Source organism: Nelusetta ayraudi, unplaced genomic scaffold, assembly GCF_046127955.1.
Source record: "Nelusetta ayraudi isolate G7.1 ecotype Tasmania unplaced genomic scaffold, CSIRO-AGI_Nayr_v1 ptg000039l, whole genome shotgun sequence".
Lineage (NCBI taxonomy): Eukaryota > Metazoa > Chordata > Actinopteri > Tetraodontiformes > Monacanthidae > Nelusetta > Nelusetta ayraudi.
The window spans coordinates 2,689,187-2,713,203 of NW_027466089.1; the positions used below are offsets into that span (position 1 = coordinate 2,689,187).

At 41.6% G+C, this 24,017-nt stretch overlaps 1 protein-coding gene across 1 annotated transcript in view; it reads right to left on the bottom strand.

The window, feature by feature from the left end:
• The window catches only part of LOC142892607 (NLR family CARD domain-containing protein 3-like), a 406,144-nt gene that overhangs the window by 170,470 nt on the left and 211,657 nt on the right, over window positions 1-24,017 (bottom strand). The window lies entirely within an intron of this gene.

The following is a 24,017-nucleotide window of genomic DNA, read 5'->3' on the forward strand; positions in this document are numbered from 1 at the left end:
ATGAATAATTGTGTGAATGTTACCGTGGCAGCTGGGGAAACCCTGCCAGATGACTCCACGACGGTCTCCATGTGGTCCAGCAGCACAGCCTCACTGAACCACACGGGATTGGACGGGATGTCTGTGTGAAATGCAGTCTCAACAGCTGTCGGTACTGTCTATAAAAAAAAGAGGAGAGGAAATCAGAGTCAACTTAGGATAAGTGTTCATTTTTAAAATAAAAAGTTGCACAGTTTGACAAATACACGATTGGGGGAAAAAAAAAAAAGAGGGATGAACAGGTTACCTCAACCTCCTGTCCAACAAGAGTCCATTCAGGAGCAGGTCCATACACTGGCATGTGGACAGGACCTGTCACAACCACTCTGGGAGACACCCTGGGCGATGATTGGTTGTGGCACAACACCCCTGGCCTAGGTGAAGGGGGTGCGAGCTGATGGAGCACTGCAGCATGCAGACGCTCCACCAAAATCAGTCCTGAGGTGCACCTAAACAGAAAACAACATGTTAACACATATTTGTCATATCAAATGAAGAGCAAGTAAGGCTGAAGAAGGCAAAACTTACACCATCATAACACCACCATGTACAGCTGACGAAGGGGGAGGTGATCGGCCATATACACAAATGTTAAACCTGGAAGAAGTGTCACATAATCAATTATGTAATCACACAATTCTAAGAAATATCTGTTAGCACAGTGTCACTGAAGAGAAAAAAATACAACAAAAATATGTATTTTACACACCCATGCGTGCAGCAACACGATGATATACTTGACGTAGCGCTGTTTGTAGTTCTGGCTTGACAGTCAGGCGAGGTGGAAAGTCAAGCACAAACACCTACAAAATAGTTGTATATATAAAAAAAAAAACCAAACAAACATAAAAATGCAAAATAAATTCATGAATATTCTTGTTATTGAACTATGGATCATGGAATTACTTGATATTGATAAAACAAATTGGCGATGACATTCATGTGTTCAAATTTGTTTGTCACAGCAGATAAACAAACCTTGGGCCAGCGGTCCAACACAGTTGCCAGTAGCGCAGCAAAATCCTGGGCGGAGTCTGTTACAAGCCCGTGTTCAAGGTTGTTGCCCGGGGAGAGAACACAAAACCATCCACAAGTGGACAGAGATGTGAGTCTCCCACCACCAGAACAAAAACATAAAGAAACTCGTGGCTTGACAAAATCACGACCCATACCTTCTTGTCTGGTTGCTGGGCCTTAAGAACGAACTTGCACTGTTTTGTCAGTAAGGAGCAAAACGGGCCATCTTCGCACCCAGGTCGCTGACCAGTACCGCGCCCTGTGTAAATTGACAAAAAAGAAAAATCTAAATATGTTTTTGTAAGATTTATTTGGAATACAACATAACAACACAGGCAGAACATGAAATCATGAACGTGGAAGTACTCACGACGTTCAAAGTCCTTCCGAGGTGGAAAAGGTGTCCAATCCCGTTTTTGCTCCAGGCGTCGTTTCATGGCCAGAGAGCGACGGAATGCCTTGGTGTTCGGCATCTGAACAATGAAATGAAAGATTGTGTCATTTTCAATGAAGGACAATGATAACACAAGTTTACAGAAAAAAGTGATGTTTTCTCACACACGACATCAAAACACAGAAAGGTTTCTGTACCTTTGCAGCTGGAGACGATGAGCTTAAATCAAAAAAGCAAAAGAAAATGTTTATGTGTACTCTTGGACCCTAACCCTAATGCCATACAAGTCTATGGGGTGAAATTTCAACTTTGTCCTACAGATATGGGGCCACTTGCTTTTTCATCAGGAGCCCCCAAGAAGCGCCCACGCCAAATTTGGGGCTTCTAGTACTTGAGGAACCCCGAAACCCTAACCCTAATTTCAGCTAAGCCTAACCCTAACCCTAGTTTCAGCCTTATTGTTAACCCTAATTCAATGCAAGTCTATGGGGTGAATTTTCAACTTTGTCCTAGAGACATGGGGCCACTTGCTTTTTCATCAGGAGCCCCCAAGAAGCGCCCACGCCAAATTTGGGGCTTCTAGTCCTTGAGGAACCCCGAAACCCTAACCCTAATTTCAGCTAACCCTAACCCTAACCCTAACCCTAGTTTCAGCCTTATTGTTAACCCTAATTCAATGCAAGTCTATGGGGTGAATTTTCAACTTTGTCCTAGAGACATGGGGACACTTGCTTTTTCATCAGGAGCCCCCAAGAAGTGCCCACGCTAGATTTGGGGCTTCTAGCCAATGAGGAAAAATTTGGAGCAGACAAGAAAGGGTTACAGCTGAGAAGGAACTTAAGATCCTCAAAGGACTGTTGCCACTCACTAGACCAAACAAATGGTTTCAATGGACTGGTTAATTCTTCTCTCGTGGCCGGCAGCTCCACTGCCTTAGTGCTGGAGATGAACGCTCAGGGGTGCCGCCAGGAATTTTGGGCCCCCTGAAAAAAAACAAAAACAAATGGGCCTCCTTTGCGCAGCGCTTGTCAAAAGCTTCACATCACTCAAAAAATACAGTATAGTTCAATAATAGTGCTTGAGTCCATCTTTGACAGTGTCAATGTATTTTTATTGTGAATTCTCCTAAAAAGCAAACTCTTAACATTGATGAATGATTCATGAAAAAAACACTTGATGTTTCTCGGACAAAGTTGAGCTTTGACCTTCATAGACTTGCACTGCATTAGGGTTTAGCGATAAGGCTGGAATTAGAGTGAGGGTTTCGGGGTTCCTCACGGGCTAGAAGCCCCAAATTTGGCATGGGTGTGTCCAGGAGGATCCTGATGAACCTGAAAGTGGCCCCATGTCTCTAGGACAAATTTGACCTTTGACCTCCATAGACTTGCATTGAATTAGGGTTAACGATAAGGCTGAAACTAGGGTTAGCTGAAATTAGGGTTAGGGTTTTGGGGTTCCTCAAGAACTAGAAGCCCCAAATTTGGCGTGTGCGCTTCTTGGGGGCTCCTGATGAAAAAGCAAGTGGCTCCATGTCTCTAGGACAAAGTTGACCATTGATCCTCATAGACTTGTATGGCATTAGGGTTAGCGATAAGGCTGGAATTAGAGTGAGGGTTTCGGGGTTCCTCATGGGCTTGAAGCCCCAAATTTGGTGTGGGTGTGTCCAGGAGGATCCTGATGAACCTGAAAGTGGCCCCATGTCCCTATGACAAAGTTGACCTTTGACCCTCATAGACTTGTATGGCATTAGGGTTATCGATAAGCGATACAAACCTGGTGAGTTTAAGACTTAGTGATTCTACGTACATGAATGTATGGGGTACCCCGTCCTTACTTTGTTCCAACCTTCCCTCCACAAACCTGGCTGTCCAGTGCAGAAGTCAAAGTGAGAGAGAGAACAAAGAAGGAGGAGGGCCTGTGACGCCGCTGCTGATTGGCTCGTTGGTCGGTTGAATGAGCCAATTCTAGAGCTCCCCTCGGTGTCCACACACTGCAAAATATATCTAAGAAATAAACACTTAAATTGAGAAAGAACAGGCTAGAAACAAGTCAAATTATCTGCCAATGCAGTAAGATATTTAGACTTGGTAAGATTTCTTAAAATAAGACGATATATCTAGGCATTTGAAGAATGGAAAAACTCTTGAAATAAACAGTAAAGCACTCATTCCAAGGACTGTACTAAGTCAAATAAACTTGATACTAGCTTCTCAATTCTTTTTTCACGTTTGCTTCTTTCTTAATTTGAATGAAAAGATCTTAAAACCAGACCTACTAACAGTGCAATTCTTCTTAATTTAAGTGTTCACAATATTAGCTTTTTTTTCTCAAAATGAGACAAAGCATCCACCCCCCTACGCCCATTCCCCCCCCCCAAAAAGAGAATTCAGCAAACAGAATTAATATTGTCAACAACTATTTATTCACTTAAATTGCTGACAGTGCCTTCACTGCCTTGTAATAAAAACGTCACTAAGGCATTGCATCTTAAAACAACCTCAAGCAATCATTTCTAGAACGCAAGTAACAATTGTTACAATATTCACCGTCATCATTATTGAACATTGATTCAGATTCCCTGACACTCAGTTACACAAAAAAAAAAAAAAAACAGTATGGGGACAGCATATAGTGTTGTGTTCCTATCACCACTGATAACATGTTTGTTCCAACAGACTCCCACCCACCCTCAAGTTACAACTACCAGGGGAGTGTATCACTACCTATGCCTAGTACACAGCTCTACTCCCCAATAAAATCTTTCCATTCTGCCATGGTCTTTTTTGTATGAGGCTGTGGTGTCTCACTCATGGATAGTGTCCTGTAGCACTTCTGTCTGAATGACAGAGAGAAGGGTTGCCACACACTTTTGGATATGTGAGGTGCAGGGCATAGTAGTAATCCATCAGATGAAGCAGACCGTCACTCAAGTCTTCCTTGGCAAGCGTGGTGGCGGGAGTGGCTCCAAGACAGATGAGACAGCGGGTCCCATCAAACAGCAACACAGGGCTGCAGAAAGACCTCTTCTGCGAGTACATTGTGGGATCTTCTGTTGGCTAAAGAAAAAGAAGAAGGAAACGCCACATCCATGCATGGAACTATGAAGTGTTGAATGTGAGAAAATGCAAACAAACTTTCACCTGAATGACATGAAGCAGTGCCTCACTGGCATGTCCCACTCACCTACATCCAGCGTTATGCGTGGCTTCATCACTTCATTTTTTTTCCAAACACCATAAAATTACACATTGGTGCAGAAGTCTTCCCATCTCTTTTTTTAGTTCATCAATGAATTTTCTGTTGCCCTTATCCAGAATGCGCCGCAGCTCATTCATCGCCTATAATGCAAGTCAGTGTTAAAATCTGCAAAAATGCTTGCTTTTCATCATAAACCAAAACAAGTTAATCACTTACACGATAAAGATCCTTGACACATGGATATGCATCCAGGATCTTTGTTGGCCTTGTCCTGTTCTTTCAGAACATCACTATCAATGAAGGATCTTCTTGCTTGAAACTGCAGGTCAAGAATTTGGGAGACAGCATCTTGGTTGGGTTTTGGTTTCTTGTACAGCTCCTGCAGGGTCTGATAATGTCTGGCCTGTGCTGTCAGACCATCTTTGGCTGATGAAATGGAGGAGACAAATCCGTAAATCAGTCAAATGGATGAAATTGTTTGGAGCATCAAAATATATCAAATGACAATTCAAATGTAAAAATGCCTGTGATATATCATGATATCCAAAACTATCAAAACATTGCCTAGCTTTCATACATCATCATTATTATTAAAATGGACATGTTTCTACTTATGTGAAGTGTGGCCATTATCAGAACTGCGCCCTGGTGTGTGACACAAAATAATTGTTGATCCACCAATTGAGTCTGCATCATGATCTTCTTCTTGGTCACTTGCTGAGAAGTCAATGCGATGCCTTTTCTTCTTGTGGCCCCTCTCTGGTGAATCTCTTGTGAAGATTCTTGTAAGTGCTCGCCTGTGGTAAATAAAATTTCACTCATTGAAAGAACAAATAAAGATGGAAAGTGAACATGCACAGATAAAAAAAGTATCAGCCAAAAATAACCACACGCTTCAAAATCTAAGTGCGCAAAATAATATAATCACTTACATGTTTCATTGTTTTGTCTTAATCCTTCAGCATGGGATAATACTCCACTAGTCTTTGAGACATTGCAGTGACTTCATGCTTAGAAGGGTACCGGACCCCCTCTCCTTGCTGACTGGCTCTCAAGATAGAAATCATGCTGGTGACAGTGTTTCTCACCAGCCTGTGTCTCAGCTCTTTGAACATGACACATTTCCCCTCACTGGCAGTGCGGGCCATCTGGAAGTAGTGCTTACGAGCTTGTGAAGAGAGAGAGAGAGAGAGAGAGAGAGAGAGAGAGAGAGAGAGAGAGAGAGAGAGAGAGAGAATTTCGTGTATACAATATAATACAAAGTACTGTAAATACGGCAGGGATTGACAGAAAAAAAAAGATAACCTTAATCAACCAATGTAGTTTGTCCTAATAGAGTTGCCGTATGTGACGTTGTTGGCATTCGCCCACTGGACAGAGGCGACTGCCAATTACGTCACATACGGCAACTCTATAAACGTACCGCGATCTATCCATATATCACGTTCAAACGCGATGTAGAGGTATGTCCCAATGGAGTTGCCGTATCGGCAGTCACTTCTGCCCGGAACGATTCTGCACCCGGACTAATTCTGTACCTACACCTCGTTGACGGGGGGGAAGCACGCTATCGCTATCGCGCTACACTAACTCGGCAAAGTTACGTGCCAACAAAGTTTCGTTGGGGGGTGCGGTGTTGGGGGGTTATGACTGGCTTCACGCGGGCCGGACAGAGACACGCAGCGGGCCGGATGTGGCCCGCGGGCCGGGGTTTGCCCATGTCTAGTATAGACAACATATTGTGGAGGAGCAGGAAGCTGTAGGGTCCTCTTTGGGCTGCTTTTCACCAAAGGAGTGGATGTCTGAGGACAGATTGGAGATGTTCCTCCTGGTGAAGACACAGTTCCTGGCTTCATTCGGGGCAGCCTTGTCTGGTACGGTGGAATTCTCAGCCGAGAGGAAACCAGATCCAAAACATTATGAACAAGAGAGAAACAATAGACACAATTAGGAAAAAAGAAAAAAAAAGTGTTATGCTCGATGTTTTCAGAGCAAAGTAGGTAACCAATCACATCTACACTAATAAGGGCCCAAATCCGTTTCCTCCTGAGAAAGTGTTCTGGTCCAGGAAAAAGGTCTCTCAAATCATCACGACTGAGGGTGTGGAGCAAGACTTCATCGATGTTGGCAGCTATAAAGACAGTCCAATCATTAACAAACCTTTTAGACTTAACAACTCATACATTTTTTCACTAATGAATTTAATTCAACTTGACAAGTCAAACCAAGTTTGTTTTGTGCCAATTTCTGTTATCAGAATTAATTGTAAATGCAATTCAGTTTAGACATTTTGTCTCAAATTTGTAAAATACTTCTTTTTGAAATCAGTGTCAGCATACAGTTATTTTAATTACTTAGCGGACCAATCAAAGTCATGGAAATTTTTTCATACCTACACATGACATACCATTTAAAATTGATACTGTGACATCATCCAGCTCATCCATTATTGGCCCCGGTTTGGATGTCCATTTAATTTCTCCTCAATCTGGCAGGGAAAAAAAAATCATCATATTAAGGTCACAATTAGGACAAGCTAGCCTTCCGACTCAAGATCCGTTTTTTTACAATGCCCATCTGCCATGGATCCCAAAGTTCCCATGCAATTAAAAGTTGTGACACCTTATCTGAATGATAACCCTAGACAGCTCAACGGATTGCTCGTCATACAGACAACAATCAAAATTGGAGTGAAACTTGTAACCACAATGCCTGCAACATGGTGGTACTTATGGTAATAATCAACAAATACCAGTGTTCTTCGTGACAAAATGACAACATCTGATAGGATTGTGCCACCTTGAACTGCAATCAACTTAAATATTGATAAAAACAAGCAAATTGTACCTAAACTACATCTTCAATCAATCCAATTTGAGCACCCTCTACCCCATAAACTGAAGAAACTGCAATACAAACTTGGTAGTACAGTATTTCGTCATGCCACATATAACTAGGAATGCTAATTGCTTGTTCACATGACTAGAATTGCAGTACATCAATCCAATACAAAATACACACTTGTCATCAAGCTCATAAATCCATCGAGTCAAGATGAGCACGTGCAAGGAGTCGGACTCCGTGAGTTCACGTAAACAGAGCATTGCGTTTGCGTAAATTATGCACGGTTATCGAGCTAGAAGCCGAGTCCGATTTGGTGCACACAACCACACTATAATGCCTCTCAATGTCCTAACCCATGCCACACAACAAACGTGAAGAACCGATTTGAGTTTCTCACGGGACCAGCAGTGAAGTCACAACCGTCGCCCCAAATGAAATGTCGCAGCAGGAGCCTGAGGATTTTCTGAGTCAACATGCTGATCAACAGGTAACGTAATGTTGGCTTCCTTGACGAAATTAGACAACTCCCTGTTTATATTTTATTCATATTTTAGTACAAAGCCTCCTTGTTTTATGATCTTTGACTTGTTTGGTTTTTGTTTTGACATTATGCTGTTAGTGTTTATTTCAAATTAACAAGAAGTACCGGTACAGATAGGAGGAACTTAATATAACACTTGCGTCAAACAAAGAATAACTAACTGTACATATCATGTCTACAGGAAGGAGCTGGTACATTAAGTGAGAATATTCAAGAATATTAAGAGAAGATATATTCAAGGTTGTCCTGAGGTCAACTGTACCAACCATTGACAGAGCTTATGGAGCAATTTGATGTTATTGTACAGTAAAAATGGAATATTGGAGCTGTCGCAAAACAAAACAAAAAGCCAACTTTAAGGCTTATTATCTCCAAAATGATACAGTAATCAATCACATTTAGAAATCAAATGTTTCTAAATGTCAAGTCAGTAATGTCAAGTCAGTGCTTGATGTGTCATCAGCAGGCGTCGGCGTCAGTAATGGGGCATCGGCGGGTTTCGGGCGGAATCGCCAGGCGTTGGGAAGCGTCGGCGGGTGTCGGGGGCTTGTGGCCAGGTGGCGGACGTCACGGCAGGCAGTGGCCAGGTGGGCTCAGTCCCGCAAACGCTGCTTACAGCTTTAATTTTGTATTGCTTTGATAACATTGTTTAAGTTGAGTTTAAATTTACACTATTTTTTTTTTCTTAGCTGCTAATTGTTCAAAAATGCTGATGTTAAAAGTGTGTTTGCACAGTAAATGTTATGGCACTTTAATTCATATGGCAGTACATTTAAAATAACTGGCCGTCAAGTTCCAGGAACTGACAAACTGCACTGAGTTGAGTGAGATTCTCCAAAGGAACTCCAGTATAAATGTGGACTTTACATTCTAGTCCCCTGTGAAGAAAAACCCAAAAGTGAACGTTTTTGTGCCTCACCCTTTCTAACTGGGACATTTGCAAGGGAACGCAGACTGGTTATGCTGCTCCCTGATAAAAGAAAAATGTTTCTGCTGTTACCTCAGAAATTGCCTGTTATTATTGTGGCTCAAGATTTTGGAGGTAGATTTTTTTTTATTTTTCATAAGGAACAGGATAACAGTAATGCCCTGGCATTGGCAATAAGCTTTAATTTTGTATTTGCATTTTTTTTAACTTTAGATTTACATTAAAAATGTTTCTGTGTAAAGTGCTGATGTTAACTGTTTGCACAATAAATGTTATGGTGCTTTCATTTATATGGCAGAACATTTAAATTAAAGTGTATGAAAGACTTCTTTTAAATTCATTATTGGCTTTTGCGTATACGACGTGATTAATCGTGATTGATCAGGTAAATCATGCGATTAATTGCGATTAAAATTTTTAATCGTTGCCCAGCCCCAGTAAAAACATTTTTCTGGTGCCAGCATTTCGTGAGGCAGAAGTTGATTCATACTTCAGTGCCTTGGAGCGAATAGCTTCGCCACTCAACTGGCCAAGAGACATGTAGCCTGTCCTTCTCCAATGCAAGCGGGTGGGAAAAGCACAGGAGTTGGTGTCTGCTCTTTTCTTAGAAGACAGCCTGCAATATGATGTTGTAAAAGAAGCAATTTTTCCTGCTTATGAGCTTGTTCCTGAGCCCTACCAGCAAAAATTTAGGAACCATAGAAAATCCAGTGGTCAAACCTTTGTCGAGTTTGCATGGGAGAAAAGCAACCTCTTTGATAAATGGTGTGCAGCTAATGATGTCAAAAATGACTTTGAGTCACTCCGTGAGCTCGTTCTTTTAGAAGATTTTAAAGACTCTTTGCCAGAGAAGAGTAATGTTCTTGAATGAACAGAAAGTGTCGTCATTGTCCAAGGCTGCTGTCCTCGCAGATGAGTTTGTGTTGACCCACAAAAATGTCATCTCATCTTCCCCCCTGATCGGACACGCCTTCTGCTTCTCGTCCCACAAGAGCCGAGTCTAGCCACCTCCCCCTTGAAAAGGCTAGAGGGAAGGGACTTCTGGTTTGGCCATAAAGCGGTAGACTGCGCGACACCAGGGCTCTCGACCGTCTAGGGTAAAAACTCCCCAAAAACTTGAATAACTATTGTCAGATATCATATTAACTACAAAGTGATCAGGGGAACGTTGGAATGGGAAGGAAAACTTGATTCAACCAAAACAGAAACACGGTAACAGACAATATGGCGGAGCTACCAGCTTGCTCTGAAACAGAGGGAGATGGTGAAACAAACTCCTCGTGACTAACGACGCGGAAAAGGGCTCGGACATAGAAATTATTAGCAAGGAGATACAGGATTTAAAAACGGAATCAAAAGAAGTCCTTCGCACGTTTGGAGAAACACTGAGGAACGACGTGGAAAAAGACTTGGACGACTTCAAAGACGAAATAAATCAACAACTTGCGAAAGTCGTCACCGAACAGGAGCTCCAGACCGGCAAGATCAACGAGGCTGAGTCACGGATTGAAAAGCTAGAACGTTGGGCACAGGAAGCTAATGACGCTCTGGTCATATCACTGAGAGAACAAAAAGCTCTTCAGGACAAGTTAACTGACCTGGAGTCCAGGCCGAGGAGAAACAACCTACGTATCTATGGAGTCACTGAAGGAGAGGAGGGAGAATCTGTGGCCAAGTTTGTGGAAGACCTGCTGAAAAGCAAACTGCACCTGCCAGCAGATTTTAATTTTCAAATTCAGAGAGCACACCGCTCATTTGCACAGAAGCCAGCGGACGGTGCCCAACCGAGACCCATCATTGTTAACTTTCTGGAATTTACTACCAAAGAGAGGGTCCTGAGAGAGCTATGGACAAAGAAAATAGAACTGGGGAATAAAGTACCGTCATTCCATCACGATTACGCGACAGAGATGGTCCAAAAGAGAAAGGAGTACAACACTGCTAAAAGAATCCTGAAGGAGAAGGGCATCCGCTTCCAGACGCCATTCACCAAGATGAGGACCCACTGGGATACGGGAACTCGAACCTACAACAGCGCAGAGGAGGTCAAGGAGGAATTGGCAAGACGCGGCCTGGCGGAGAAGACGGCGGTGGCGACGGGTGCGGAGGGGCCTGCGGCACTCGGTGCCCCGCACTACGACGGAGTGGCAGTGCAAGGAGGGATCCTGGAGGGGCTACGCATCAGCAGCGACACGAGCCAGAGAAAAGCTACAAGAGTTTCAAAGATTCTTTGATTAAATTCAGAGAATAAAGGGAAGAAAGCTGGTAGGGATGTTCTAGTATGACGGGTGTTTTTAGTTGACAAATTATTAAAATTGAATTCCCATGTTAATAGAAAAGTGAATGTGGGAAGTCCGGGTCGCTCCTTTTTTTCTAAGGTTGGACTCATTTAGAACAACTAAAATCCTCATTGCAGGTTCAAGTGTCATTTCTAAGTTAGGTTAGATTTTTGACTGCCTTCACGCGGGCCAGACAGAGACACGCCGTAGTTTGGCCATGCCTGATCTACAGGAAACACATCTCTCTCAGCAAGAGCTAAATCAACATGATTTAAAAGCTAAACTCGACACAACTAATGGCAACAGAAGTCAGGCCCGCCTGTCGAAACTTGTCAACGTCTCTCTAGCCGAAGTCGGGATGTTTGATGTTTGGAGGGACCTCCACCCGTTACAGAGGACTATTTTTTTTATTAACATTACAGACAGATACAGAATAGAGGAATGTAAAATAGGAACGACTGACTTGTACTGACACAGTATTAATTACCTTATTATTTGTCTAAATAAGAGGAAGAAAAACACACTTTGGAGATTAAATGTGGGTATGCTAAATAATCCAAAAACACTGGAGGAGGTTAAGAAACAGATTAAATGCTCTATGGAGGAGAACATAGACAGTCCAGTAGACACTACCATACTGTGGGACACAATTAAAGCTGTGATGAGAGGGAGGTTAATAGCGAGGGCAGCCTATCAAAAAAAGACTAGATGTGGCGAGGGAGAGGGTCTGGTGGAGGTGGAGACAATTCAGATGGTGGGTATAAAGGAAAATTTGGGGACCGTGGAGGAAGCTCGTGCCGCTGCACGCCGTTTCCAGCAGAATAACCGCGAAATTATGGAAATAAAAACAAATCAGAAAAACATCTCTTTGCTGTGCTTTTATTTACAAAGTTGAAATTCTTCTAACTTACAAAAAATGTGAACGAAAAGGTAGAAATATAAATACGAAGGAATACGTATTTGTTCAGGGCTGCGCAAAGCCGGAGCCCTGCATTTGCTGCGCTACCCTTTTAAAAAAGGTCTCTGTTGTGTGTTATTTTAATATGTCCATCTCTTTTAGAAGAGAAAGCATTGCCCCGGTCTCATCCTCTCTCCAAATGTCAACATTCTTATTCGCGTTTGCTGGTTGTTTCGCGCCGTCTGTTTTGTTAGACAACGTAGTTGTGCGGTGGCGCGTGCGCTCTTAGGTTGTCCAGTTAATAGTCCGACTAAGGCGTATACATGGCCGAGAAATTCGAATTCCAATCGCATTATCTGGGTGTCTCAATCGGAGTTCTCCGATTCCAATCGGAGTTCTCAAACTCCGATCATAATCGGACTAAGGCAATAATTCAAATTTCTCTAGTACCATGTAAACGCACTGAGGGACGCAAAGATTGCACTCCGGCGCAGGTGTGATTGATGACGCGAAGGTGGGGGCAAACCCACCTGCCACATAGTTAATTAATTCAATTAATTAATTAAAGTGCTTTTTGAACCTTTGGCCGCTCTGTAGATTGTGGAAACGGGAAATGAATTGACTCACAGCACACAGTCACACGCTTGTAGGCGGCTTGTAAGCACAACAAAAAAAAGAAAAAGACACTGAGCGTAGGTGAGCACTAGGAAGGACTAACATGGATAAGGCGTCAATTGTAAATGGAAAGTTCCACTTCAAAACCATGCCAGATGGCAGTCTTGAAAGGACAAAAGTGATATGCATTTACTGTAAAGCTGTATTTAGTTTCCACCGGAGTACGAGCAGTCTTACGTTTCACTTGTCTGCGAAGCATACAGGTGACGCGGAGAGCCCTCCGCCCCCTTCTGAGGTAAAGCAAACCACGTTGGATGGTGTGGCACGGAGACCACTGGCCGCGTCCACCACACGCCAACTTTCAACAGCGGGGGCTAAATGGGTGTGGCTACGGCTTGCAGGCCAATTAATGTGGTGGAGGACGAGGGTCTGCGCGATATCATATATATTATACTGACTATGGATGAATATGACACTGACTGGATGATTATGGCACTGACTGTGGATTACTATGGATGCTGAACAGCTGTTATAGGCTATACTGCCTAACTGCACTATATCAGTTGAGTCCTGTTCTGTATTGCACTGCCCCCTGTTTAATGCACACTTTATTTATTGTTTTGATTTAATTTAATTTATTTTGTGCATCACAGTTTGATGCAATGCATAAGTGTCATCCTTTTGTCTTAATGGCTGCTGAAAAAAGGGGATGAATAGTTCAAGTTGGAGTTGAAAAGTAAAATATAGAAATTTTGGTAGTACTAGTAATCATTACTATGTCATGTTACAGTTATGCCTATCTGTTATCTTTGTTGGGCTTGAGTTTATGATTATTTTTTTTACCCTGTGCATCTTTTGTTTTGTTAGTAGTAATTGTCATTGCTCCAACATTAATAAACATGCTGCATCCCACTAGATGGCGCATTTGCCTTATTTACAAGCACCATGGTCATCGGAGCTGATCGCTGCCACTCTCAGCAGCGTGCGTCTACTAAGGTCTACTAAGATTCCACAATCTATTACACCTCGTAAGCAAAACAGGCTAAAGGTAAAATTAAACATCTTCAGTTGAGCAACTCAGGCAAGTTAAACTGATTTAAAAACAAACAAACACTATAATACTAGGAAAAGAATCCTCTATTTGTCAATAAATACAACAGATTCATTAAAAAAAAAAAAAAAAAATGCTTACTTTAAATAAGAAAATCCAACAAACCAACAAGTGCAACACTAAAAAGCAAACCAACAATCAAAATAATGCTTAATTGCCTTAGTTTCGTCCCACACTTATCAGCTTAGCTACTATGAATAACACACATTATTCACCTGGACAGAAGGAGGTTCTGAGGAACGTGTTGGTCCTGGAGCTTCCTGGTCAGGATGTTCGGGAGATCCCTCTGGCTCAATGTCTGGAGCGCCAACATATTTTAGAATTGCTCCTGCAGAGACAAAGCTCATTAGATCATCAAGCAAAACAGATCAGAAGCGCATTTTCCTATTTTATTATTACAGTGATGTTGCAGTAATATAGGAAAATTAAAAATTCATTTGTTTTTAAATTAAACATTATGGTTGCAGTGTCCCTTTAAAGCTTTTACCCAATTACAAAACTGTCACTTTTAAGAGTTTTTGGCATTACTTTACACACTGTACTAGTTAAAGTAATAAAACTAAGATAAATGACCCACTGCCACAACAGTCTAAAATAGTCAACACCATGCCAAATAAAGTATTTCCATAAAATATTTCTTTGAATTCTAAAACAGTAGCACATTTCTAATTAAGGGCCTACAAAATACAAACTAAGCTTAGTAAATTCATCCTAAATTAAGGCTAAAATAACATTAAGAGTCAAATATGTGAGAGACAACTTCCACTGAACAATAACAGGGGACTGACTACAACAACAACTACAACATGCCCTCCCTCCCGCCGTCCCTGTTAGAATGTGAATAAACGGGTGTGGAGTCAATCAGTCATTCCCATGGCAGGATAGGCCAACTTGGCAGGACATGGTCAACTTTCATAAAACAAACAAAAACGCTGATTCATGACGAACAAATATTAGCCAGCCAGCTAACATTTATCCGACGCTAGCTAGCTAGCTGGCTGGCAGGACAAATAAACAAACTTGGGGGGGGGGGGACAACAGCGTTTCACCTCCACCTCTCCAGCCCACATCACAAACAAATAACTTACATTTCCCCTTTGCAAGTTTTTCTTGATCGGTTTTCTTTTCCTTCCGTTTTTCCGCACCGCTGGGATAACTCCTTTTTGATGCCATTATGGTGTCTGTTTGTTTTTAATCCTCTCGCTAACGGGAACGAATGGTAGCTGTCAATCATTGACATCATACCTGTGCGTCGCCGGCCGCAACGTCACAACCTGCGTGACAGTGCGGCAAGCCCCCAGAGTCGAAGATGGCGTCCCATTCCTTTCAATGAAGTTGCTCACCCAGCGCATGGCTCCCAAAAACTTTTTGACTTCCGCATTGATGGGATAATAGAGCATGCGCAGTTGTGTCAGTGTGGAGACCATCACTGACAGACGTGCGCGCTCACGAACCGTACAAAATTCAACATGGAAATCAATGTATTTTTTACGGAACAACTGACGATTGTTGTTTGGAAATTTTAGAAATAATAATGATGATGATGATTATTGTTATTGTTATTATTATTATTATTATTATTATTATTATTATTATTATTATTATTATTATTATTATTAAAATAGTATTATTATAATAATATACTATTATTTGTGTATTAAACAAGTGAGCAATGTGCCACTGAATAATAAATGATAATTCTTTGAAGCAACTCTCTTTGGAAAGCAGACAAAGTAATGAAATGATTGGTCTATTTATTTCATCAGAACTAAAAAAAAACAAAAACTCAACGATCTTGAAAGTTCCTCCCTGAAAGTTCCTCCCTTTCTCTTGCACCTGTCGATGTGTGTAGCTAACACAAATTTGCAAATATTTTGTCGTCCTCATGGAATTAAACAGCACACCATGTTAATTTATCAGCGAGTGCTCTCTCTTTTCATGCAATTCATCACGCTTAACATGTAATGCTGAATCATGAAAGCTATGGAGCAAAAAATAATAATTACATAAACGACTATCCCAGCTGTCTTAGGGCGAAGGCAGGGTGACACCCTGGACAAGTCGCCAGTTCATCGCAGGGCCACATAGAGACAAACAACCATTCACACTCACATGCACACCTACAGACAATTTAGAATGTTCAATTGACCTCACGTGCATGTTTTTGGAGTGTGGGAGGAAGCCGGAGAACCCGGAGAGAACCCACGCAGACACAGGGAAAACATGCAAACTCCACACAGAAAGGTCCCAGGTCCAGGCCCCGGAATCAAACCCACGACCTTCTTGCTGTGAGGCGGCAGCGCTAACCACTGCACCACCGACTATGTTATTACTTAGTTGAAAATGCCATTTTATTTCATTTAACAAAGCATATCATTATTTCATCATGCATTTAATTGTTTTGTGGTCCTGTGTTTTAGTGCTTCATAATTGTATTCTGTTGTCAAATTTGCCCATCAAAGTCAGATTAGTAATCCTGTACATCAGTTTAAGGAAAACCAATTCTAGGTAATGGATTGCAGATCTTGTAGTGACCTGTTACAATGGAAAGAAATGTATACATAATAAGTACGTCCATGTGCCCGATAGTTTAGCTAACACTAAACTTTCTGCACAACTGTCTGCATTGTGCTTTTTCTTCGGCCACAGAGAACAGAAACGTCTGTAGTTCTTTGTTCACCCATGGTACAGTTTCATAAGCTTTTCAGTTCTTAATACGTGTTAATGTAAAAATCCACACGCGAGGCATTTAAAAATGGCGGTTTTGGTCTTTCGTGAAAGACGGCCTTTGGCCAATCAGTGTCCTGAACGTTGCTACGTCACCCTTATGGTCTCAGCTCTGCTCGCTTCGAACCCCAACGAGGCAGGTACCAAAATCCTAACCCCTGGCAACGTGACAATTGTTTTTTTCAATTGAAGTTTTCGTTATTTTGTTCGTTTTCGTTAGCTATTATAACCGTGGTCAGGACCTCCAGTGAGAAGATCCACTGGAGGACATTTAGAGCAAACAGTCAGACAACAGCAGCTTCACCACATCAGCTGAAAAATGGAGTTTGGATGCTTTCAGCTTCAAGTCGTGGACAGAAAATGATGCTCACACTGTCACACTGATGTTTTCTTCTCCAACCTTCTCTCAGCTCCAGAGGTTGGTAGTCTGCAGGAGCTTCTACAGCAGCAGAAGATCAGTCTGGAGAGGAGATATGAACGTGTGACTGAAGGTGAAGAAGCAGGAAGTCAAACTCTCCTCAACAGCATCTACACTGAGCTCTACATCACTGAGGGACTGAGTGAGGAGGTCAACAGAGAGCATGAGGTCAAACAGCTGGAGACCAAGAAGACCAAGAAGACCAAGGAGATCCTCCACAACCGTCCAATCAGGTGCAGCCAGCCATCTTTGAAGCCTCACCTGAGCAGCAGGGACTCAGGGAGTCAGAGTGGTGCTGACCTGGTCTCTGGGCTGGACTGGGAAGCCTTGGGGTCCCACTGGAGGAGCTGGAGGAGGTGACTGGGTCCAGGGAAGTCTGGGGGTCTCTGCTGAGGCTGCTGCCCCCGAGACCTGACTCCGGATATGGCAGTAGAAGATGGATGGATGGATGGATGGATGGATGGATGGATGGACGGATGCCAGGTGATAGAACATTTCATAAAAACAGACTCTGCATTATAACTTCTATTACACTCTAAATAACTCACTCCAATATAACTACACTTGTCCTTCTCTCACATTACATTGGATCACAATGACCAAACAACACAACAAAGACAATGATCCAACTGTACTGCCACTGTCCAGACTCAGTGTAGGTCTGTAGGCCTCTTGGACCTTCATGTGAACCACTGCGTGTTGACTGGAGGTGAAACATGACTGACTGCTGTCCTCCTACCTGGACAATGCAATCTCACTTTCATTCTGCTGCAGATGGCCATTCTCATTTTACTCCGTCCAAATTTACAGCTCAGGGCGCTGGGACGAATTCCAAATTGTGTGCAGATACAGGCCTACACTTCAAATAATTATGAGAAAAATCCAACGTAAAGAGAGCACTTCCATTAGGAAATAGTCAACATGAAATTTCGTCTTCTACTGACACCTGCTGGTCAAACTGAATAGTTGCAAATATTGTGAAGAAGTTGTCATCTAATTCTAATCCTAAACAATATGGCCATTCGAAGTGAAGTATTAAGACAATTAATCAGGTTTGTACTGCCTGATTGAACACATTCATCCTGTTCCAGTGCACTAAAACCCACTTCCCTTCAGGACCGTGTATGGGACATTTGCAACCCACAAACACAGAAAGCATACTCCACATACCTCACAGGATTTTAAACCGGACATTATCAATCAAAGACAGATAACTAAACTGCAGGAAACAATGGATATAGAAGTTTCCGAAGAGGATGGTCACAGTGCTGCAAGTTATGTCAGTTCTATAAATGCACAGCATGGAGAGGATGATGGATGCAGTGTTGTTATTGAGTATATAGCAACGCTCTTGTTGAAACTGGAAAGTGTTCATCATGTTTCAGTTCGGTGCATTGATGAACTAGTTGATGATCTTCACTTCATAGCTAGTTCAGCTACCAGATCTTCAGTTAGAGATATTATATGTGCACATTTTGAGAAGAACAATCAAACTCTTGATGATTCGATTGTTACATCTCTTGTGGAAGAACTGTGTGTCCAATCCTCTAAGCACAGCACTGAGCAGTGGTGGTCCTCTGTCTTCATCATTTAAGAGACATCAGTATTATAAAGAAAAATTCATAGTTGTCGATCCTGTTGAATATATCCTTGAACCAAAGGAGAAGAGAAGTTACCAGTATGTACCAATTCTTGAATCCTTGATCCAGATTTTGGGAAAAGAAAACATTCGAGATCAAGTTCTGATTTAAGCACAGGAACAGTCCTCGCCTCAATATTACAAATCACATTGTGATGGTACAGTCTACAAAGAGAGTTCCTTTTTTTCTGAAGACGGACGAATAGCACTTGTACTGTACATTGACGAGGTTGAGATTTGTAATCCTCTGGGAACTTCAAGGAAGAAACATAAAATTACAGCTGTGTACTGGGTTTTTGGAAATATACCTCACATGTCTCGATCCACTCTGAACTCCGTGTACTTAGCCCTTTTGTGCAAATCAGTTGACATCAAAAGGTTTGGATATGATGAAGTGCTTGCCCCTTTGATAAAAGATTTAGCTATCCTGGAGCGTGATGGTGTCTACATTTCCCCTGTTGGACAAAATGTTAAAGGAAGTGTGTTTTGTGTAGTTGCAGACAATCTTGGTGCACACTCAATCTCTGGACTTGTGGAAAGTTTTTCTGGACCGTACATCTGCCGATTTTGTCTTGGACATCGATCTGAATATCAAACAAAAGAGGTGAGGTTATCTGGATTTCCCGCTTGCACCAAGGACAAACATGCCAGTCATTTATTGACGATGAAGGAAAATCCGACTTTGACACACTGCTTTGGTGTAAAAAAGGCTTGCCCCCTGACAGAACATCTGAGCCACTTCCACTGTGTCACAGGTTATCCACCTGACATATTGCATGACATTTTTGAAGGAATTGTTCCCTTAGAATTGGGTATGTGTCTTCGGATTTTCATTAATAATAAATATTTCACATTGATTGAACTTAACAATGCTATCCTACATTTTCCCTACAAATGGGCTGACAAAACCGACTCTCCTCAGCCATTGCCTGCAACGTTCTCCTCATGTGATAGGGTTGGAGGAAACGCACACGAAAATTGGGCTCTTATACGACTGCTGCCATTCATCATTGGACACACAATACCTTTGAATGACCCAGCATGGCTTCTGCTCATGTCTCTAAAAGACATTATTGAGCTTGTTATCGCTCCGGTCCATAATGAAGAAAGCATTGCATATCTTGATTCAAAAATTTCTGAACATCGACACAGATTCCAAGTGCAGTCTTTCCAAGTGCAGTCTTGATCCCAAAACACCACTTTTTGGAGCACTATCCTGCATTGATCAAATCTTTTGGACCAGAGATTGCATTTTGGACCATGAGGTTTGAAGCTAAACACAGTCAATTTAAACGCATTGTACGGCGTACTGGCAACTTCAAGAACATATTGCTGTCCCTGGCAACAAAACACCAACTTATGATAAGTCACCATCTCCATTCAACTGCAGTTTCCCCTACACTTAGTGTTGTAAGAGTGAAAACTGTGCCCTTGGATGCCCTGCATGAAGGGGTTCAAACCTCAATTAGGCATCAGTATCCTTCTCTGACTCAAGTTCAACTGGCTGACACAGTCACCTATCAGGGAACAAGATACTCGAAAGGCATGATTGTGGCCTATGGCTCTACTGCAGGTCTTCCTGATTTTGCAGAGATCATCCAAATGGTTATTTTTGGAGAGTCGGTGCATTTTATTGTAAGAACCCAAATTTCATGGTACAATGAACACTACAGAGGATATCAACTGGAAAAAACAGATCACGTCACTCTTGTTGCACAACAAAATCTAAGTGACGTCTGCCCTCTCTCTGCTTACGTTGTCGCAGGAATGCGCATGGTAACGCTGAAGCGCCACATTTGCCTCTCATGTTGATTACATATCTTTGTCTACCATCCTCTTAGGTATGGAACCATCAGTGAAGTTCCGGGTGCTCATTGAGGAGGACATCAAGAAACTTGTTCTCAAAAATGGAATTCCCTTGACTGTGGAAGAGTTGGTTGTAGCTGTCAAAGAGGCATTTTCAATCACAGAAAATATAAGCCTGAAGTACAAAGATGAAGACTTTGATGACTTCTTTACCCTGACGTCTACAGAGGAGCTGAAAGATAAGGCCACAATTAAAGTAGTTTATCCAGTGATAAACTTATACATGACAGTCGTTCCAGATGAAAGCACTCCTGATGTTTCTGATGTCAGTTCTTTGTGTGAGTCAATTGCACACTCTGTCGACTCACAAGACACTGTGAAAAACGTAAAGCTTTGGGAAGCCCAGAACTTCTGCTAAACTGCCTGAAGAACAAATCAGGGGAGGACCAAAAGTGCTAAAAATGTAAAGAAACCAAAGAGAGCTGAATTAAATTATTTGCCCTCACATCCACCTGGTGAAACGGACGACACCCTCGAGAACCTGAGACTTGAAATGATCGAAGCAAAAAAGAAAAAGAATAATTTTGCAAACATAAATTACTTGATGGCCAGAACATACAGCTGGAGAAGACAGGAAGTGGTTTCCCAGTCCCCAGATGTTGCAGTTTTTCTAGAAAGATGGTCGGCTCTCTTTGAAGCATTCCAGGTAATCACAACAGATCAGAAAAAAATGTTTAGATTTTATTTGCGATGCAAAAATACTTAAAAGGCAAATTTTCTGTCTTGCAGGTAAATGAGGAGTTCCAAAGGTGTACTGCAGTTCCACTGGAGTCAACATTTATGTTCTCACTGGACAAGTACTCTGCAAAGTTATTGGAGCTGTTCAGTGCAAAGGGGGGAGCAGTTGGTCAGCGCATAAAGACTTTGCTCATGGAACTGATCAAGGTTGGACCTTAAATGTCTTTTTATCTTTAGTGTACCTGCTAATCCATGCATTTGTTGTGTGTTTGTTTTGTTTTTGCAAAATGGTTTCACGTCTTTTGTTTATACCATTTTGTATAAAATGGAAGATATATTTGTTCTTTGTTCTCATTTTAATCCAGGACCCAAGCACCTGCTTGGTAAAGAAAAGAGACATAACTCTCTGATGTGTTATTGATTATATGGGAGAGAATCACCAGGATCTCATCTCTGACTACAGTGTAAGTGTATTTTTTGAAGTGTGTGTGCATGTGCGTGTCTGTGTGTGAGCACGCGCTTGCGTGTGTGCACATGTGTGATTACGTTTGCATGAACAAGTTCTATCTTTGGGGAGAAATGTTACATTGTGTTAAAGGGAAATTTCTCATTATTTAGTGATCCTCATAGAATCAACAATTCTTAATTAACATCAAAGACAGTGTCACATAGTCGTCATTGATTTTTTTTGTTGTTGTCCTAATTATTTTTTCCCTATATCATAAAGGGAAGAGCAGAGGCCAGCGTGCACGAGGAGATGAAAACGGAGAGCATGAAAATCTATGTATGCTACGAGCCAGATGCAGCACGTGTCATCATCGAAGGAATCCCTGTGCTGAGTGGTCTTGGCAATTTGGCCAGAGCATGCAGCCTTCTCCTTGGGCTCACATATGCCGTTGACCTACAATATCCCTCCAAACTTGGCAAGTCGTTCGAGGTCTTTCAAAGACTTTTTGTTGGGCTTGAAACACTGCGCCCAAAGCCAAGCAGCAGGTACACAAACCTTAAGAACAAGCTTCTTGTCTAACCAGCAACTTTTTTGAATGCTGTTTTGTACTGCTATGATGTCGTTACAATTGTTTGGGCATTATGTTTTGATGTCATTCACAGTTCTTACAAATGTTAGATCGATGCACTGTTAAGATAAAGTCAAAATAATTTGAAGTACAATTTGCATCGTAGAACTTGTGAGCGCACATCAGATGTGTGTGTGTTTTTTTTTTTTTATTGATTGGATGTGTGCATTCAATGCCAAAGTTTTCTGCTGCTGTTACTGCTGCTTATGTCTTATTGACTTGAAATGTGCGAGGTCAGTTGTTTGTTTAATTAACTGACTTGATGTATGGTTCTGCATTCAATACCACAATGCCACAGTTTGTCTTCTAAAAGAACAACTACAAATAAAGGCTGAAAACGGGTACATTTCTTGTTTTATTTTTCACAATTATGGTCATATTAACTCACGAAAGGCATTATTATAATTTTCATTTGAAAAAGACAAGAATTAAAATAATTAGGTAATTAATCAATTAAATTCAAAGCAGTGTTACTTAATTTAAATAAGCTGAACATATATATTTTTGACTTGGTTGAACTTACTTTTCTTCATGATTTGTCTTTGAATCAAATCAATATTAAATCAGACAGTGAATCTAATATTATTAGGTTGTACAAATTACATTTCCAATTAGTTCACTAAACTACCAGAAAATGCTTGGAAAATGTTGTACTAATTTTATTGAGAAATATCAATGTAACAGTTTTTACAGTGTATGTAAAACATTTCGTTTTCCATTGTCCCACTGTCCATTTTTTTGCTCTTACTAACGCTTCCCAAACAACTCTCCATACATAGGGTTTAAGAGATTAAAGCAGTGGTCTTCTGTTAAGATTATATTTGCTTCTTTCTCCCAGGCACTTTTGACATATAATGTTGATGTCTTTTTGTGTGATTGTAGGCAGGAGTATATTCTGGAGACCACTTTATTATGAATTTTACCTTTATATGCATTTATTAGAATATCGATGAGGTCTGTGTCACCCTTTTTTTTTTTTATTCGGGGCTGAGCCTCAGCGAAGTCCTGCTCAAATCCGAGCAGGTCTTCGCAAGGCGAAGACTCGATTGTATTTGTAAGGTTTATTATGATTATTCATCCGACGCATCTTTGAACCCCATTTTGACCCCCTTAACATCCTCCAAAAGTCACCAAATCTGGCACGCAAGTAGAAACTGGCGAAAAATTTGATAAAATGAAGAGTAAAAGACAAAAACCCACTCTCTAGCGCCCCCTAGAGGCGTCCAAACATTTTAACTGGCGTAAAAAAATTAGAAATGGCCCTAGCTTCCACTAGGAAGGTCAAAAATATATGAGGGAAAATTCCATGCGTTCGTCTCGTCAAGCCCGACATTTCGTACGCTCTAACTTTTGTCGCCCGACAAACAGGAAGTGAGTTATTTCCACTTTTATTTTGCCTGTTTTTGCCCTTTTTGGAAAACTTTTTCCTTCTAGGAAGGTCGAAGAGACATGGGGCCAACAACCACGGGTGCGGACAATTTGGTGGTATTTGCTGATATGCTGACCTTTGACCCCAGACAAACCGGAAGTAAGCTATCGTCACTTCTTTGGAATAGAGGGAAACCACAAGGCTCAGAAAGGGCAAGTCCGACGGGCTTGAAAATTCAGTACGACATAGACTGGACCTTCAAACCAAAGAATCATCTCAAAAAAAGTGAAATTTTCCAAACATTTTCGTGCAACGGCCCTCCAAAGTCGACGCACATTGAAAATTGACCAAAAATTGCGAAAAATCCCGTCGCAAAAATT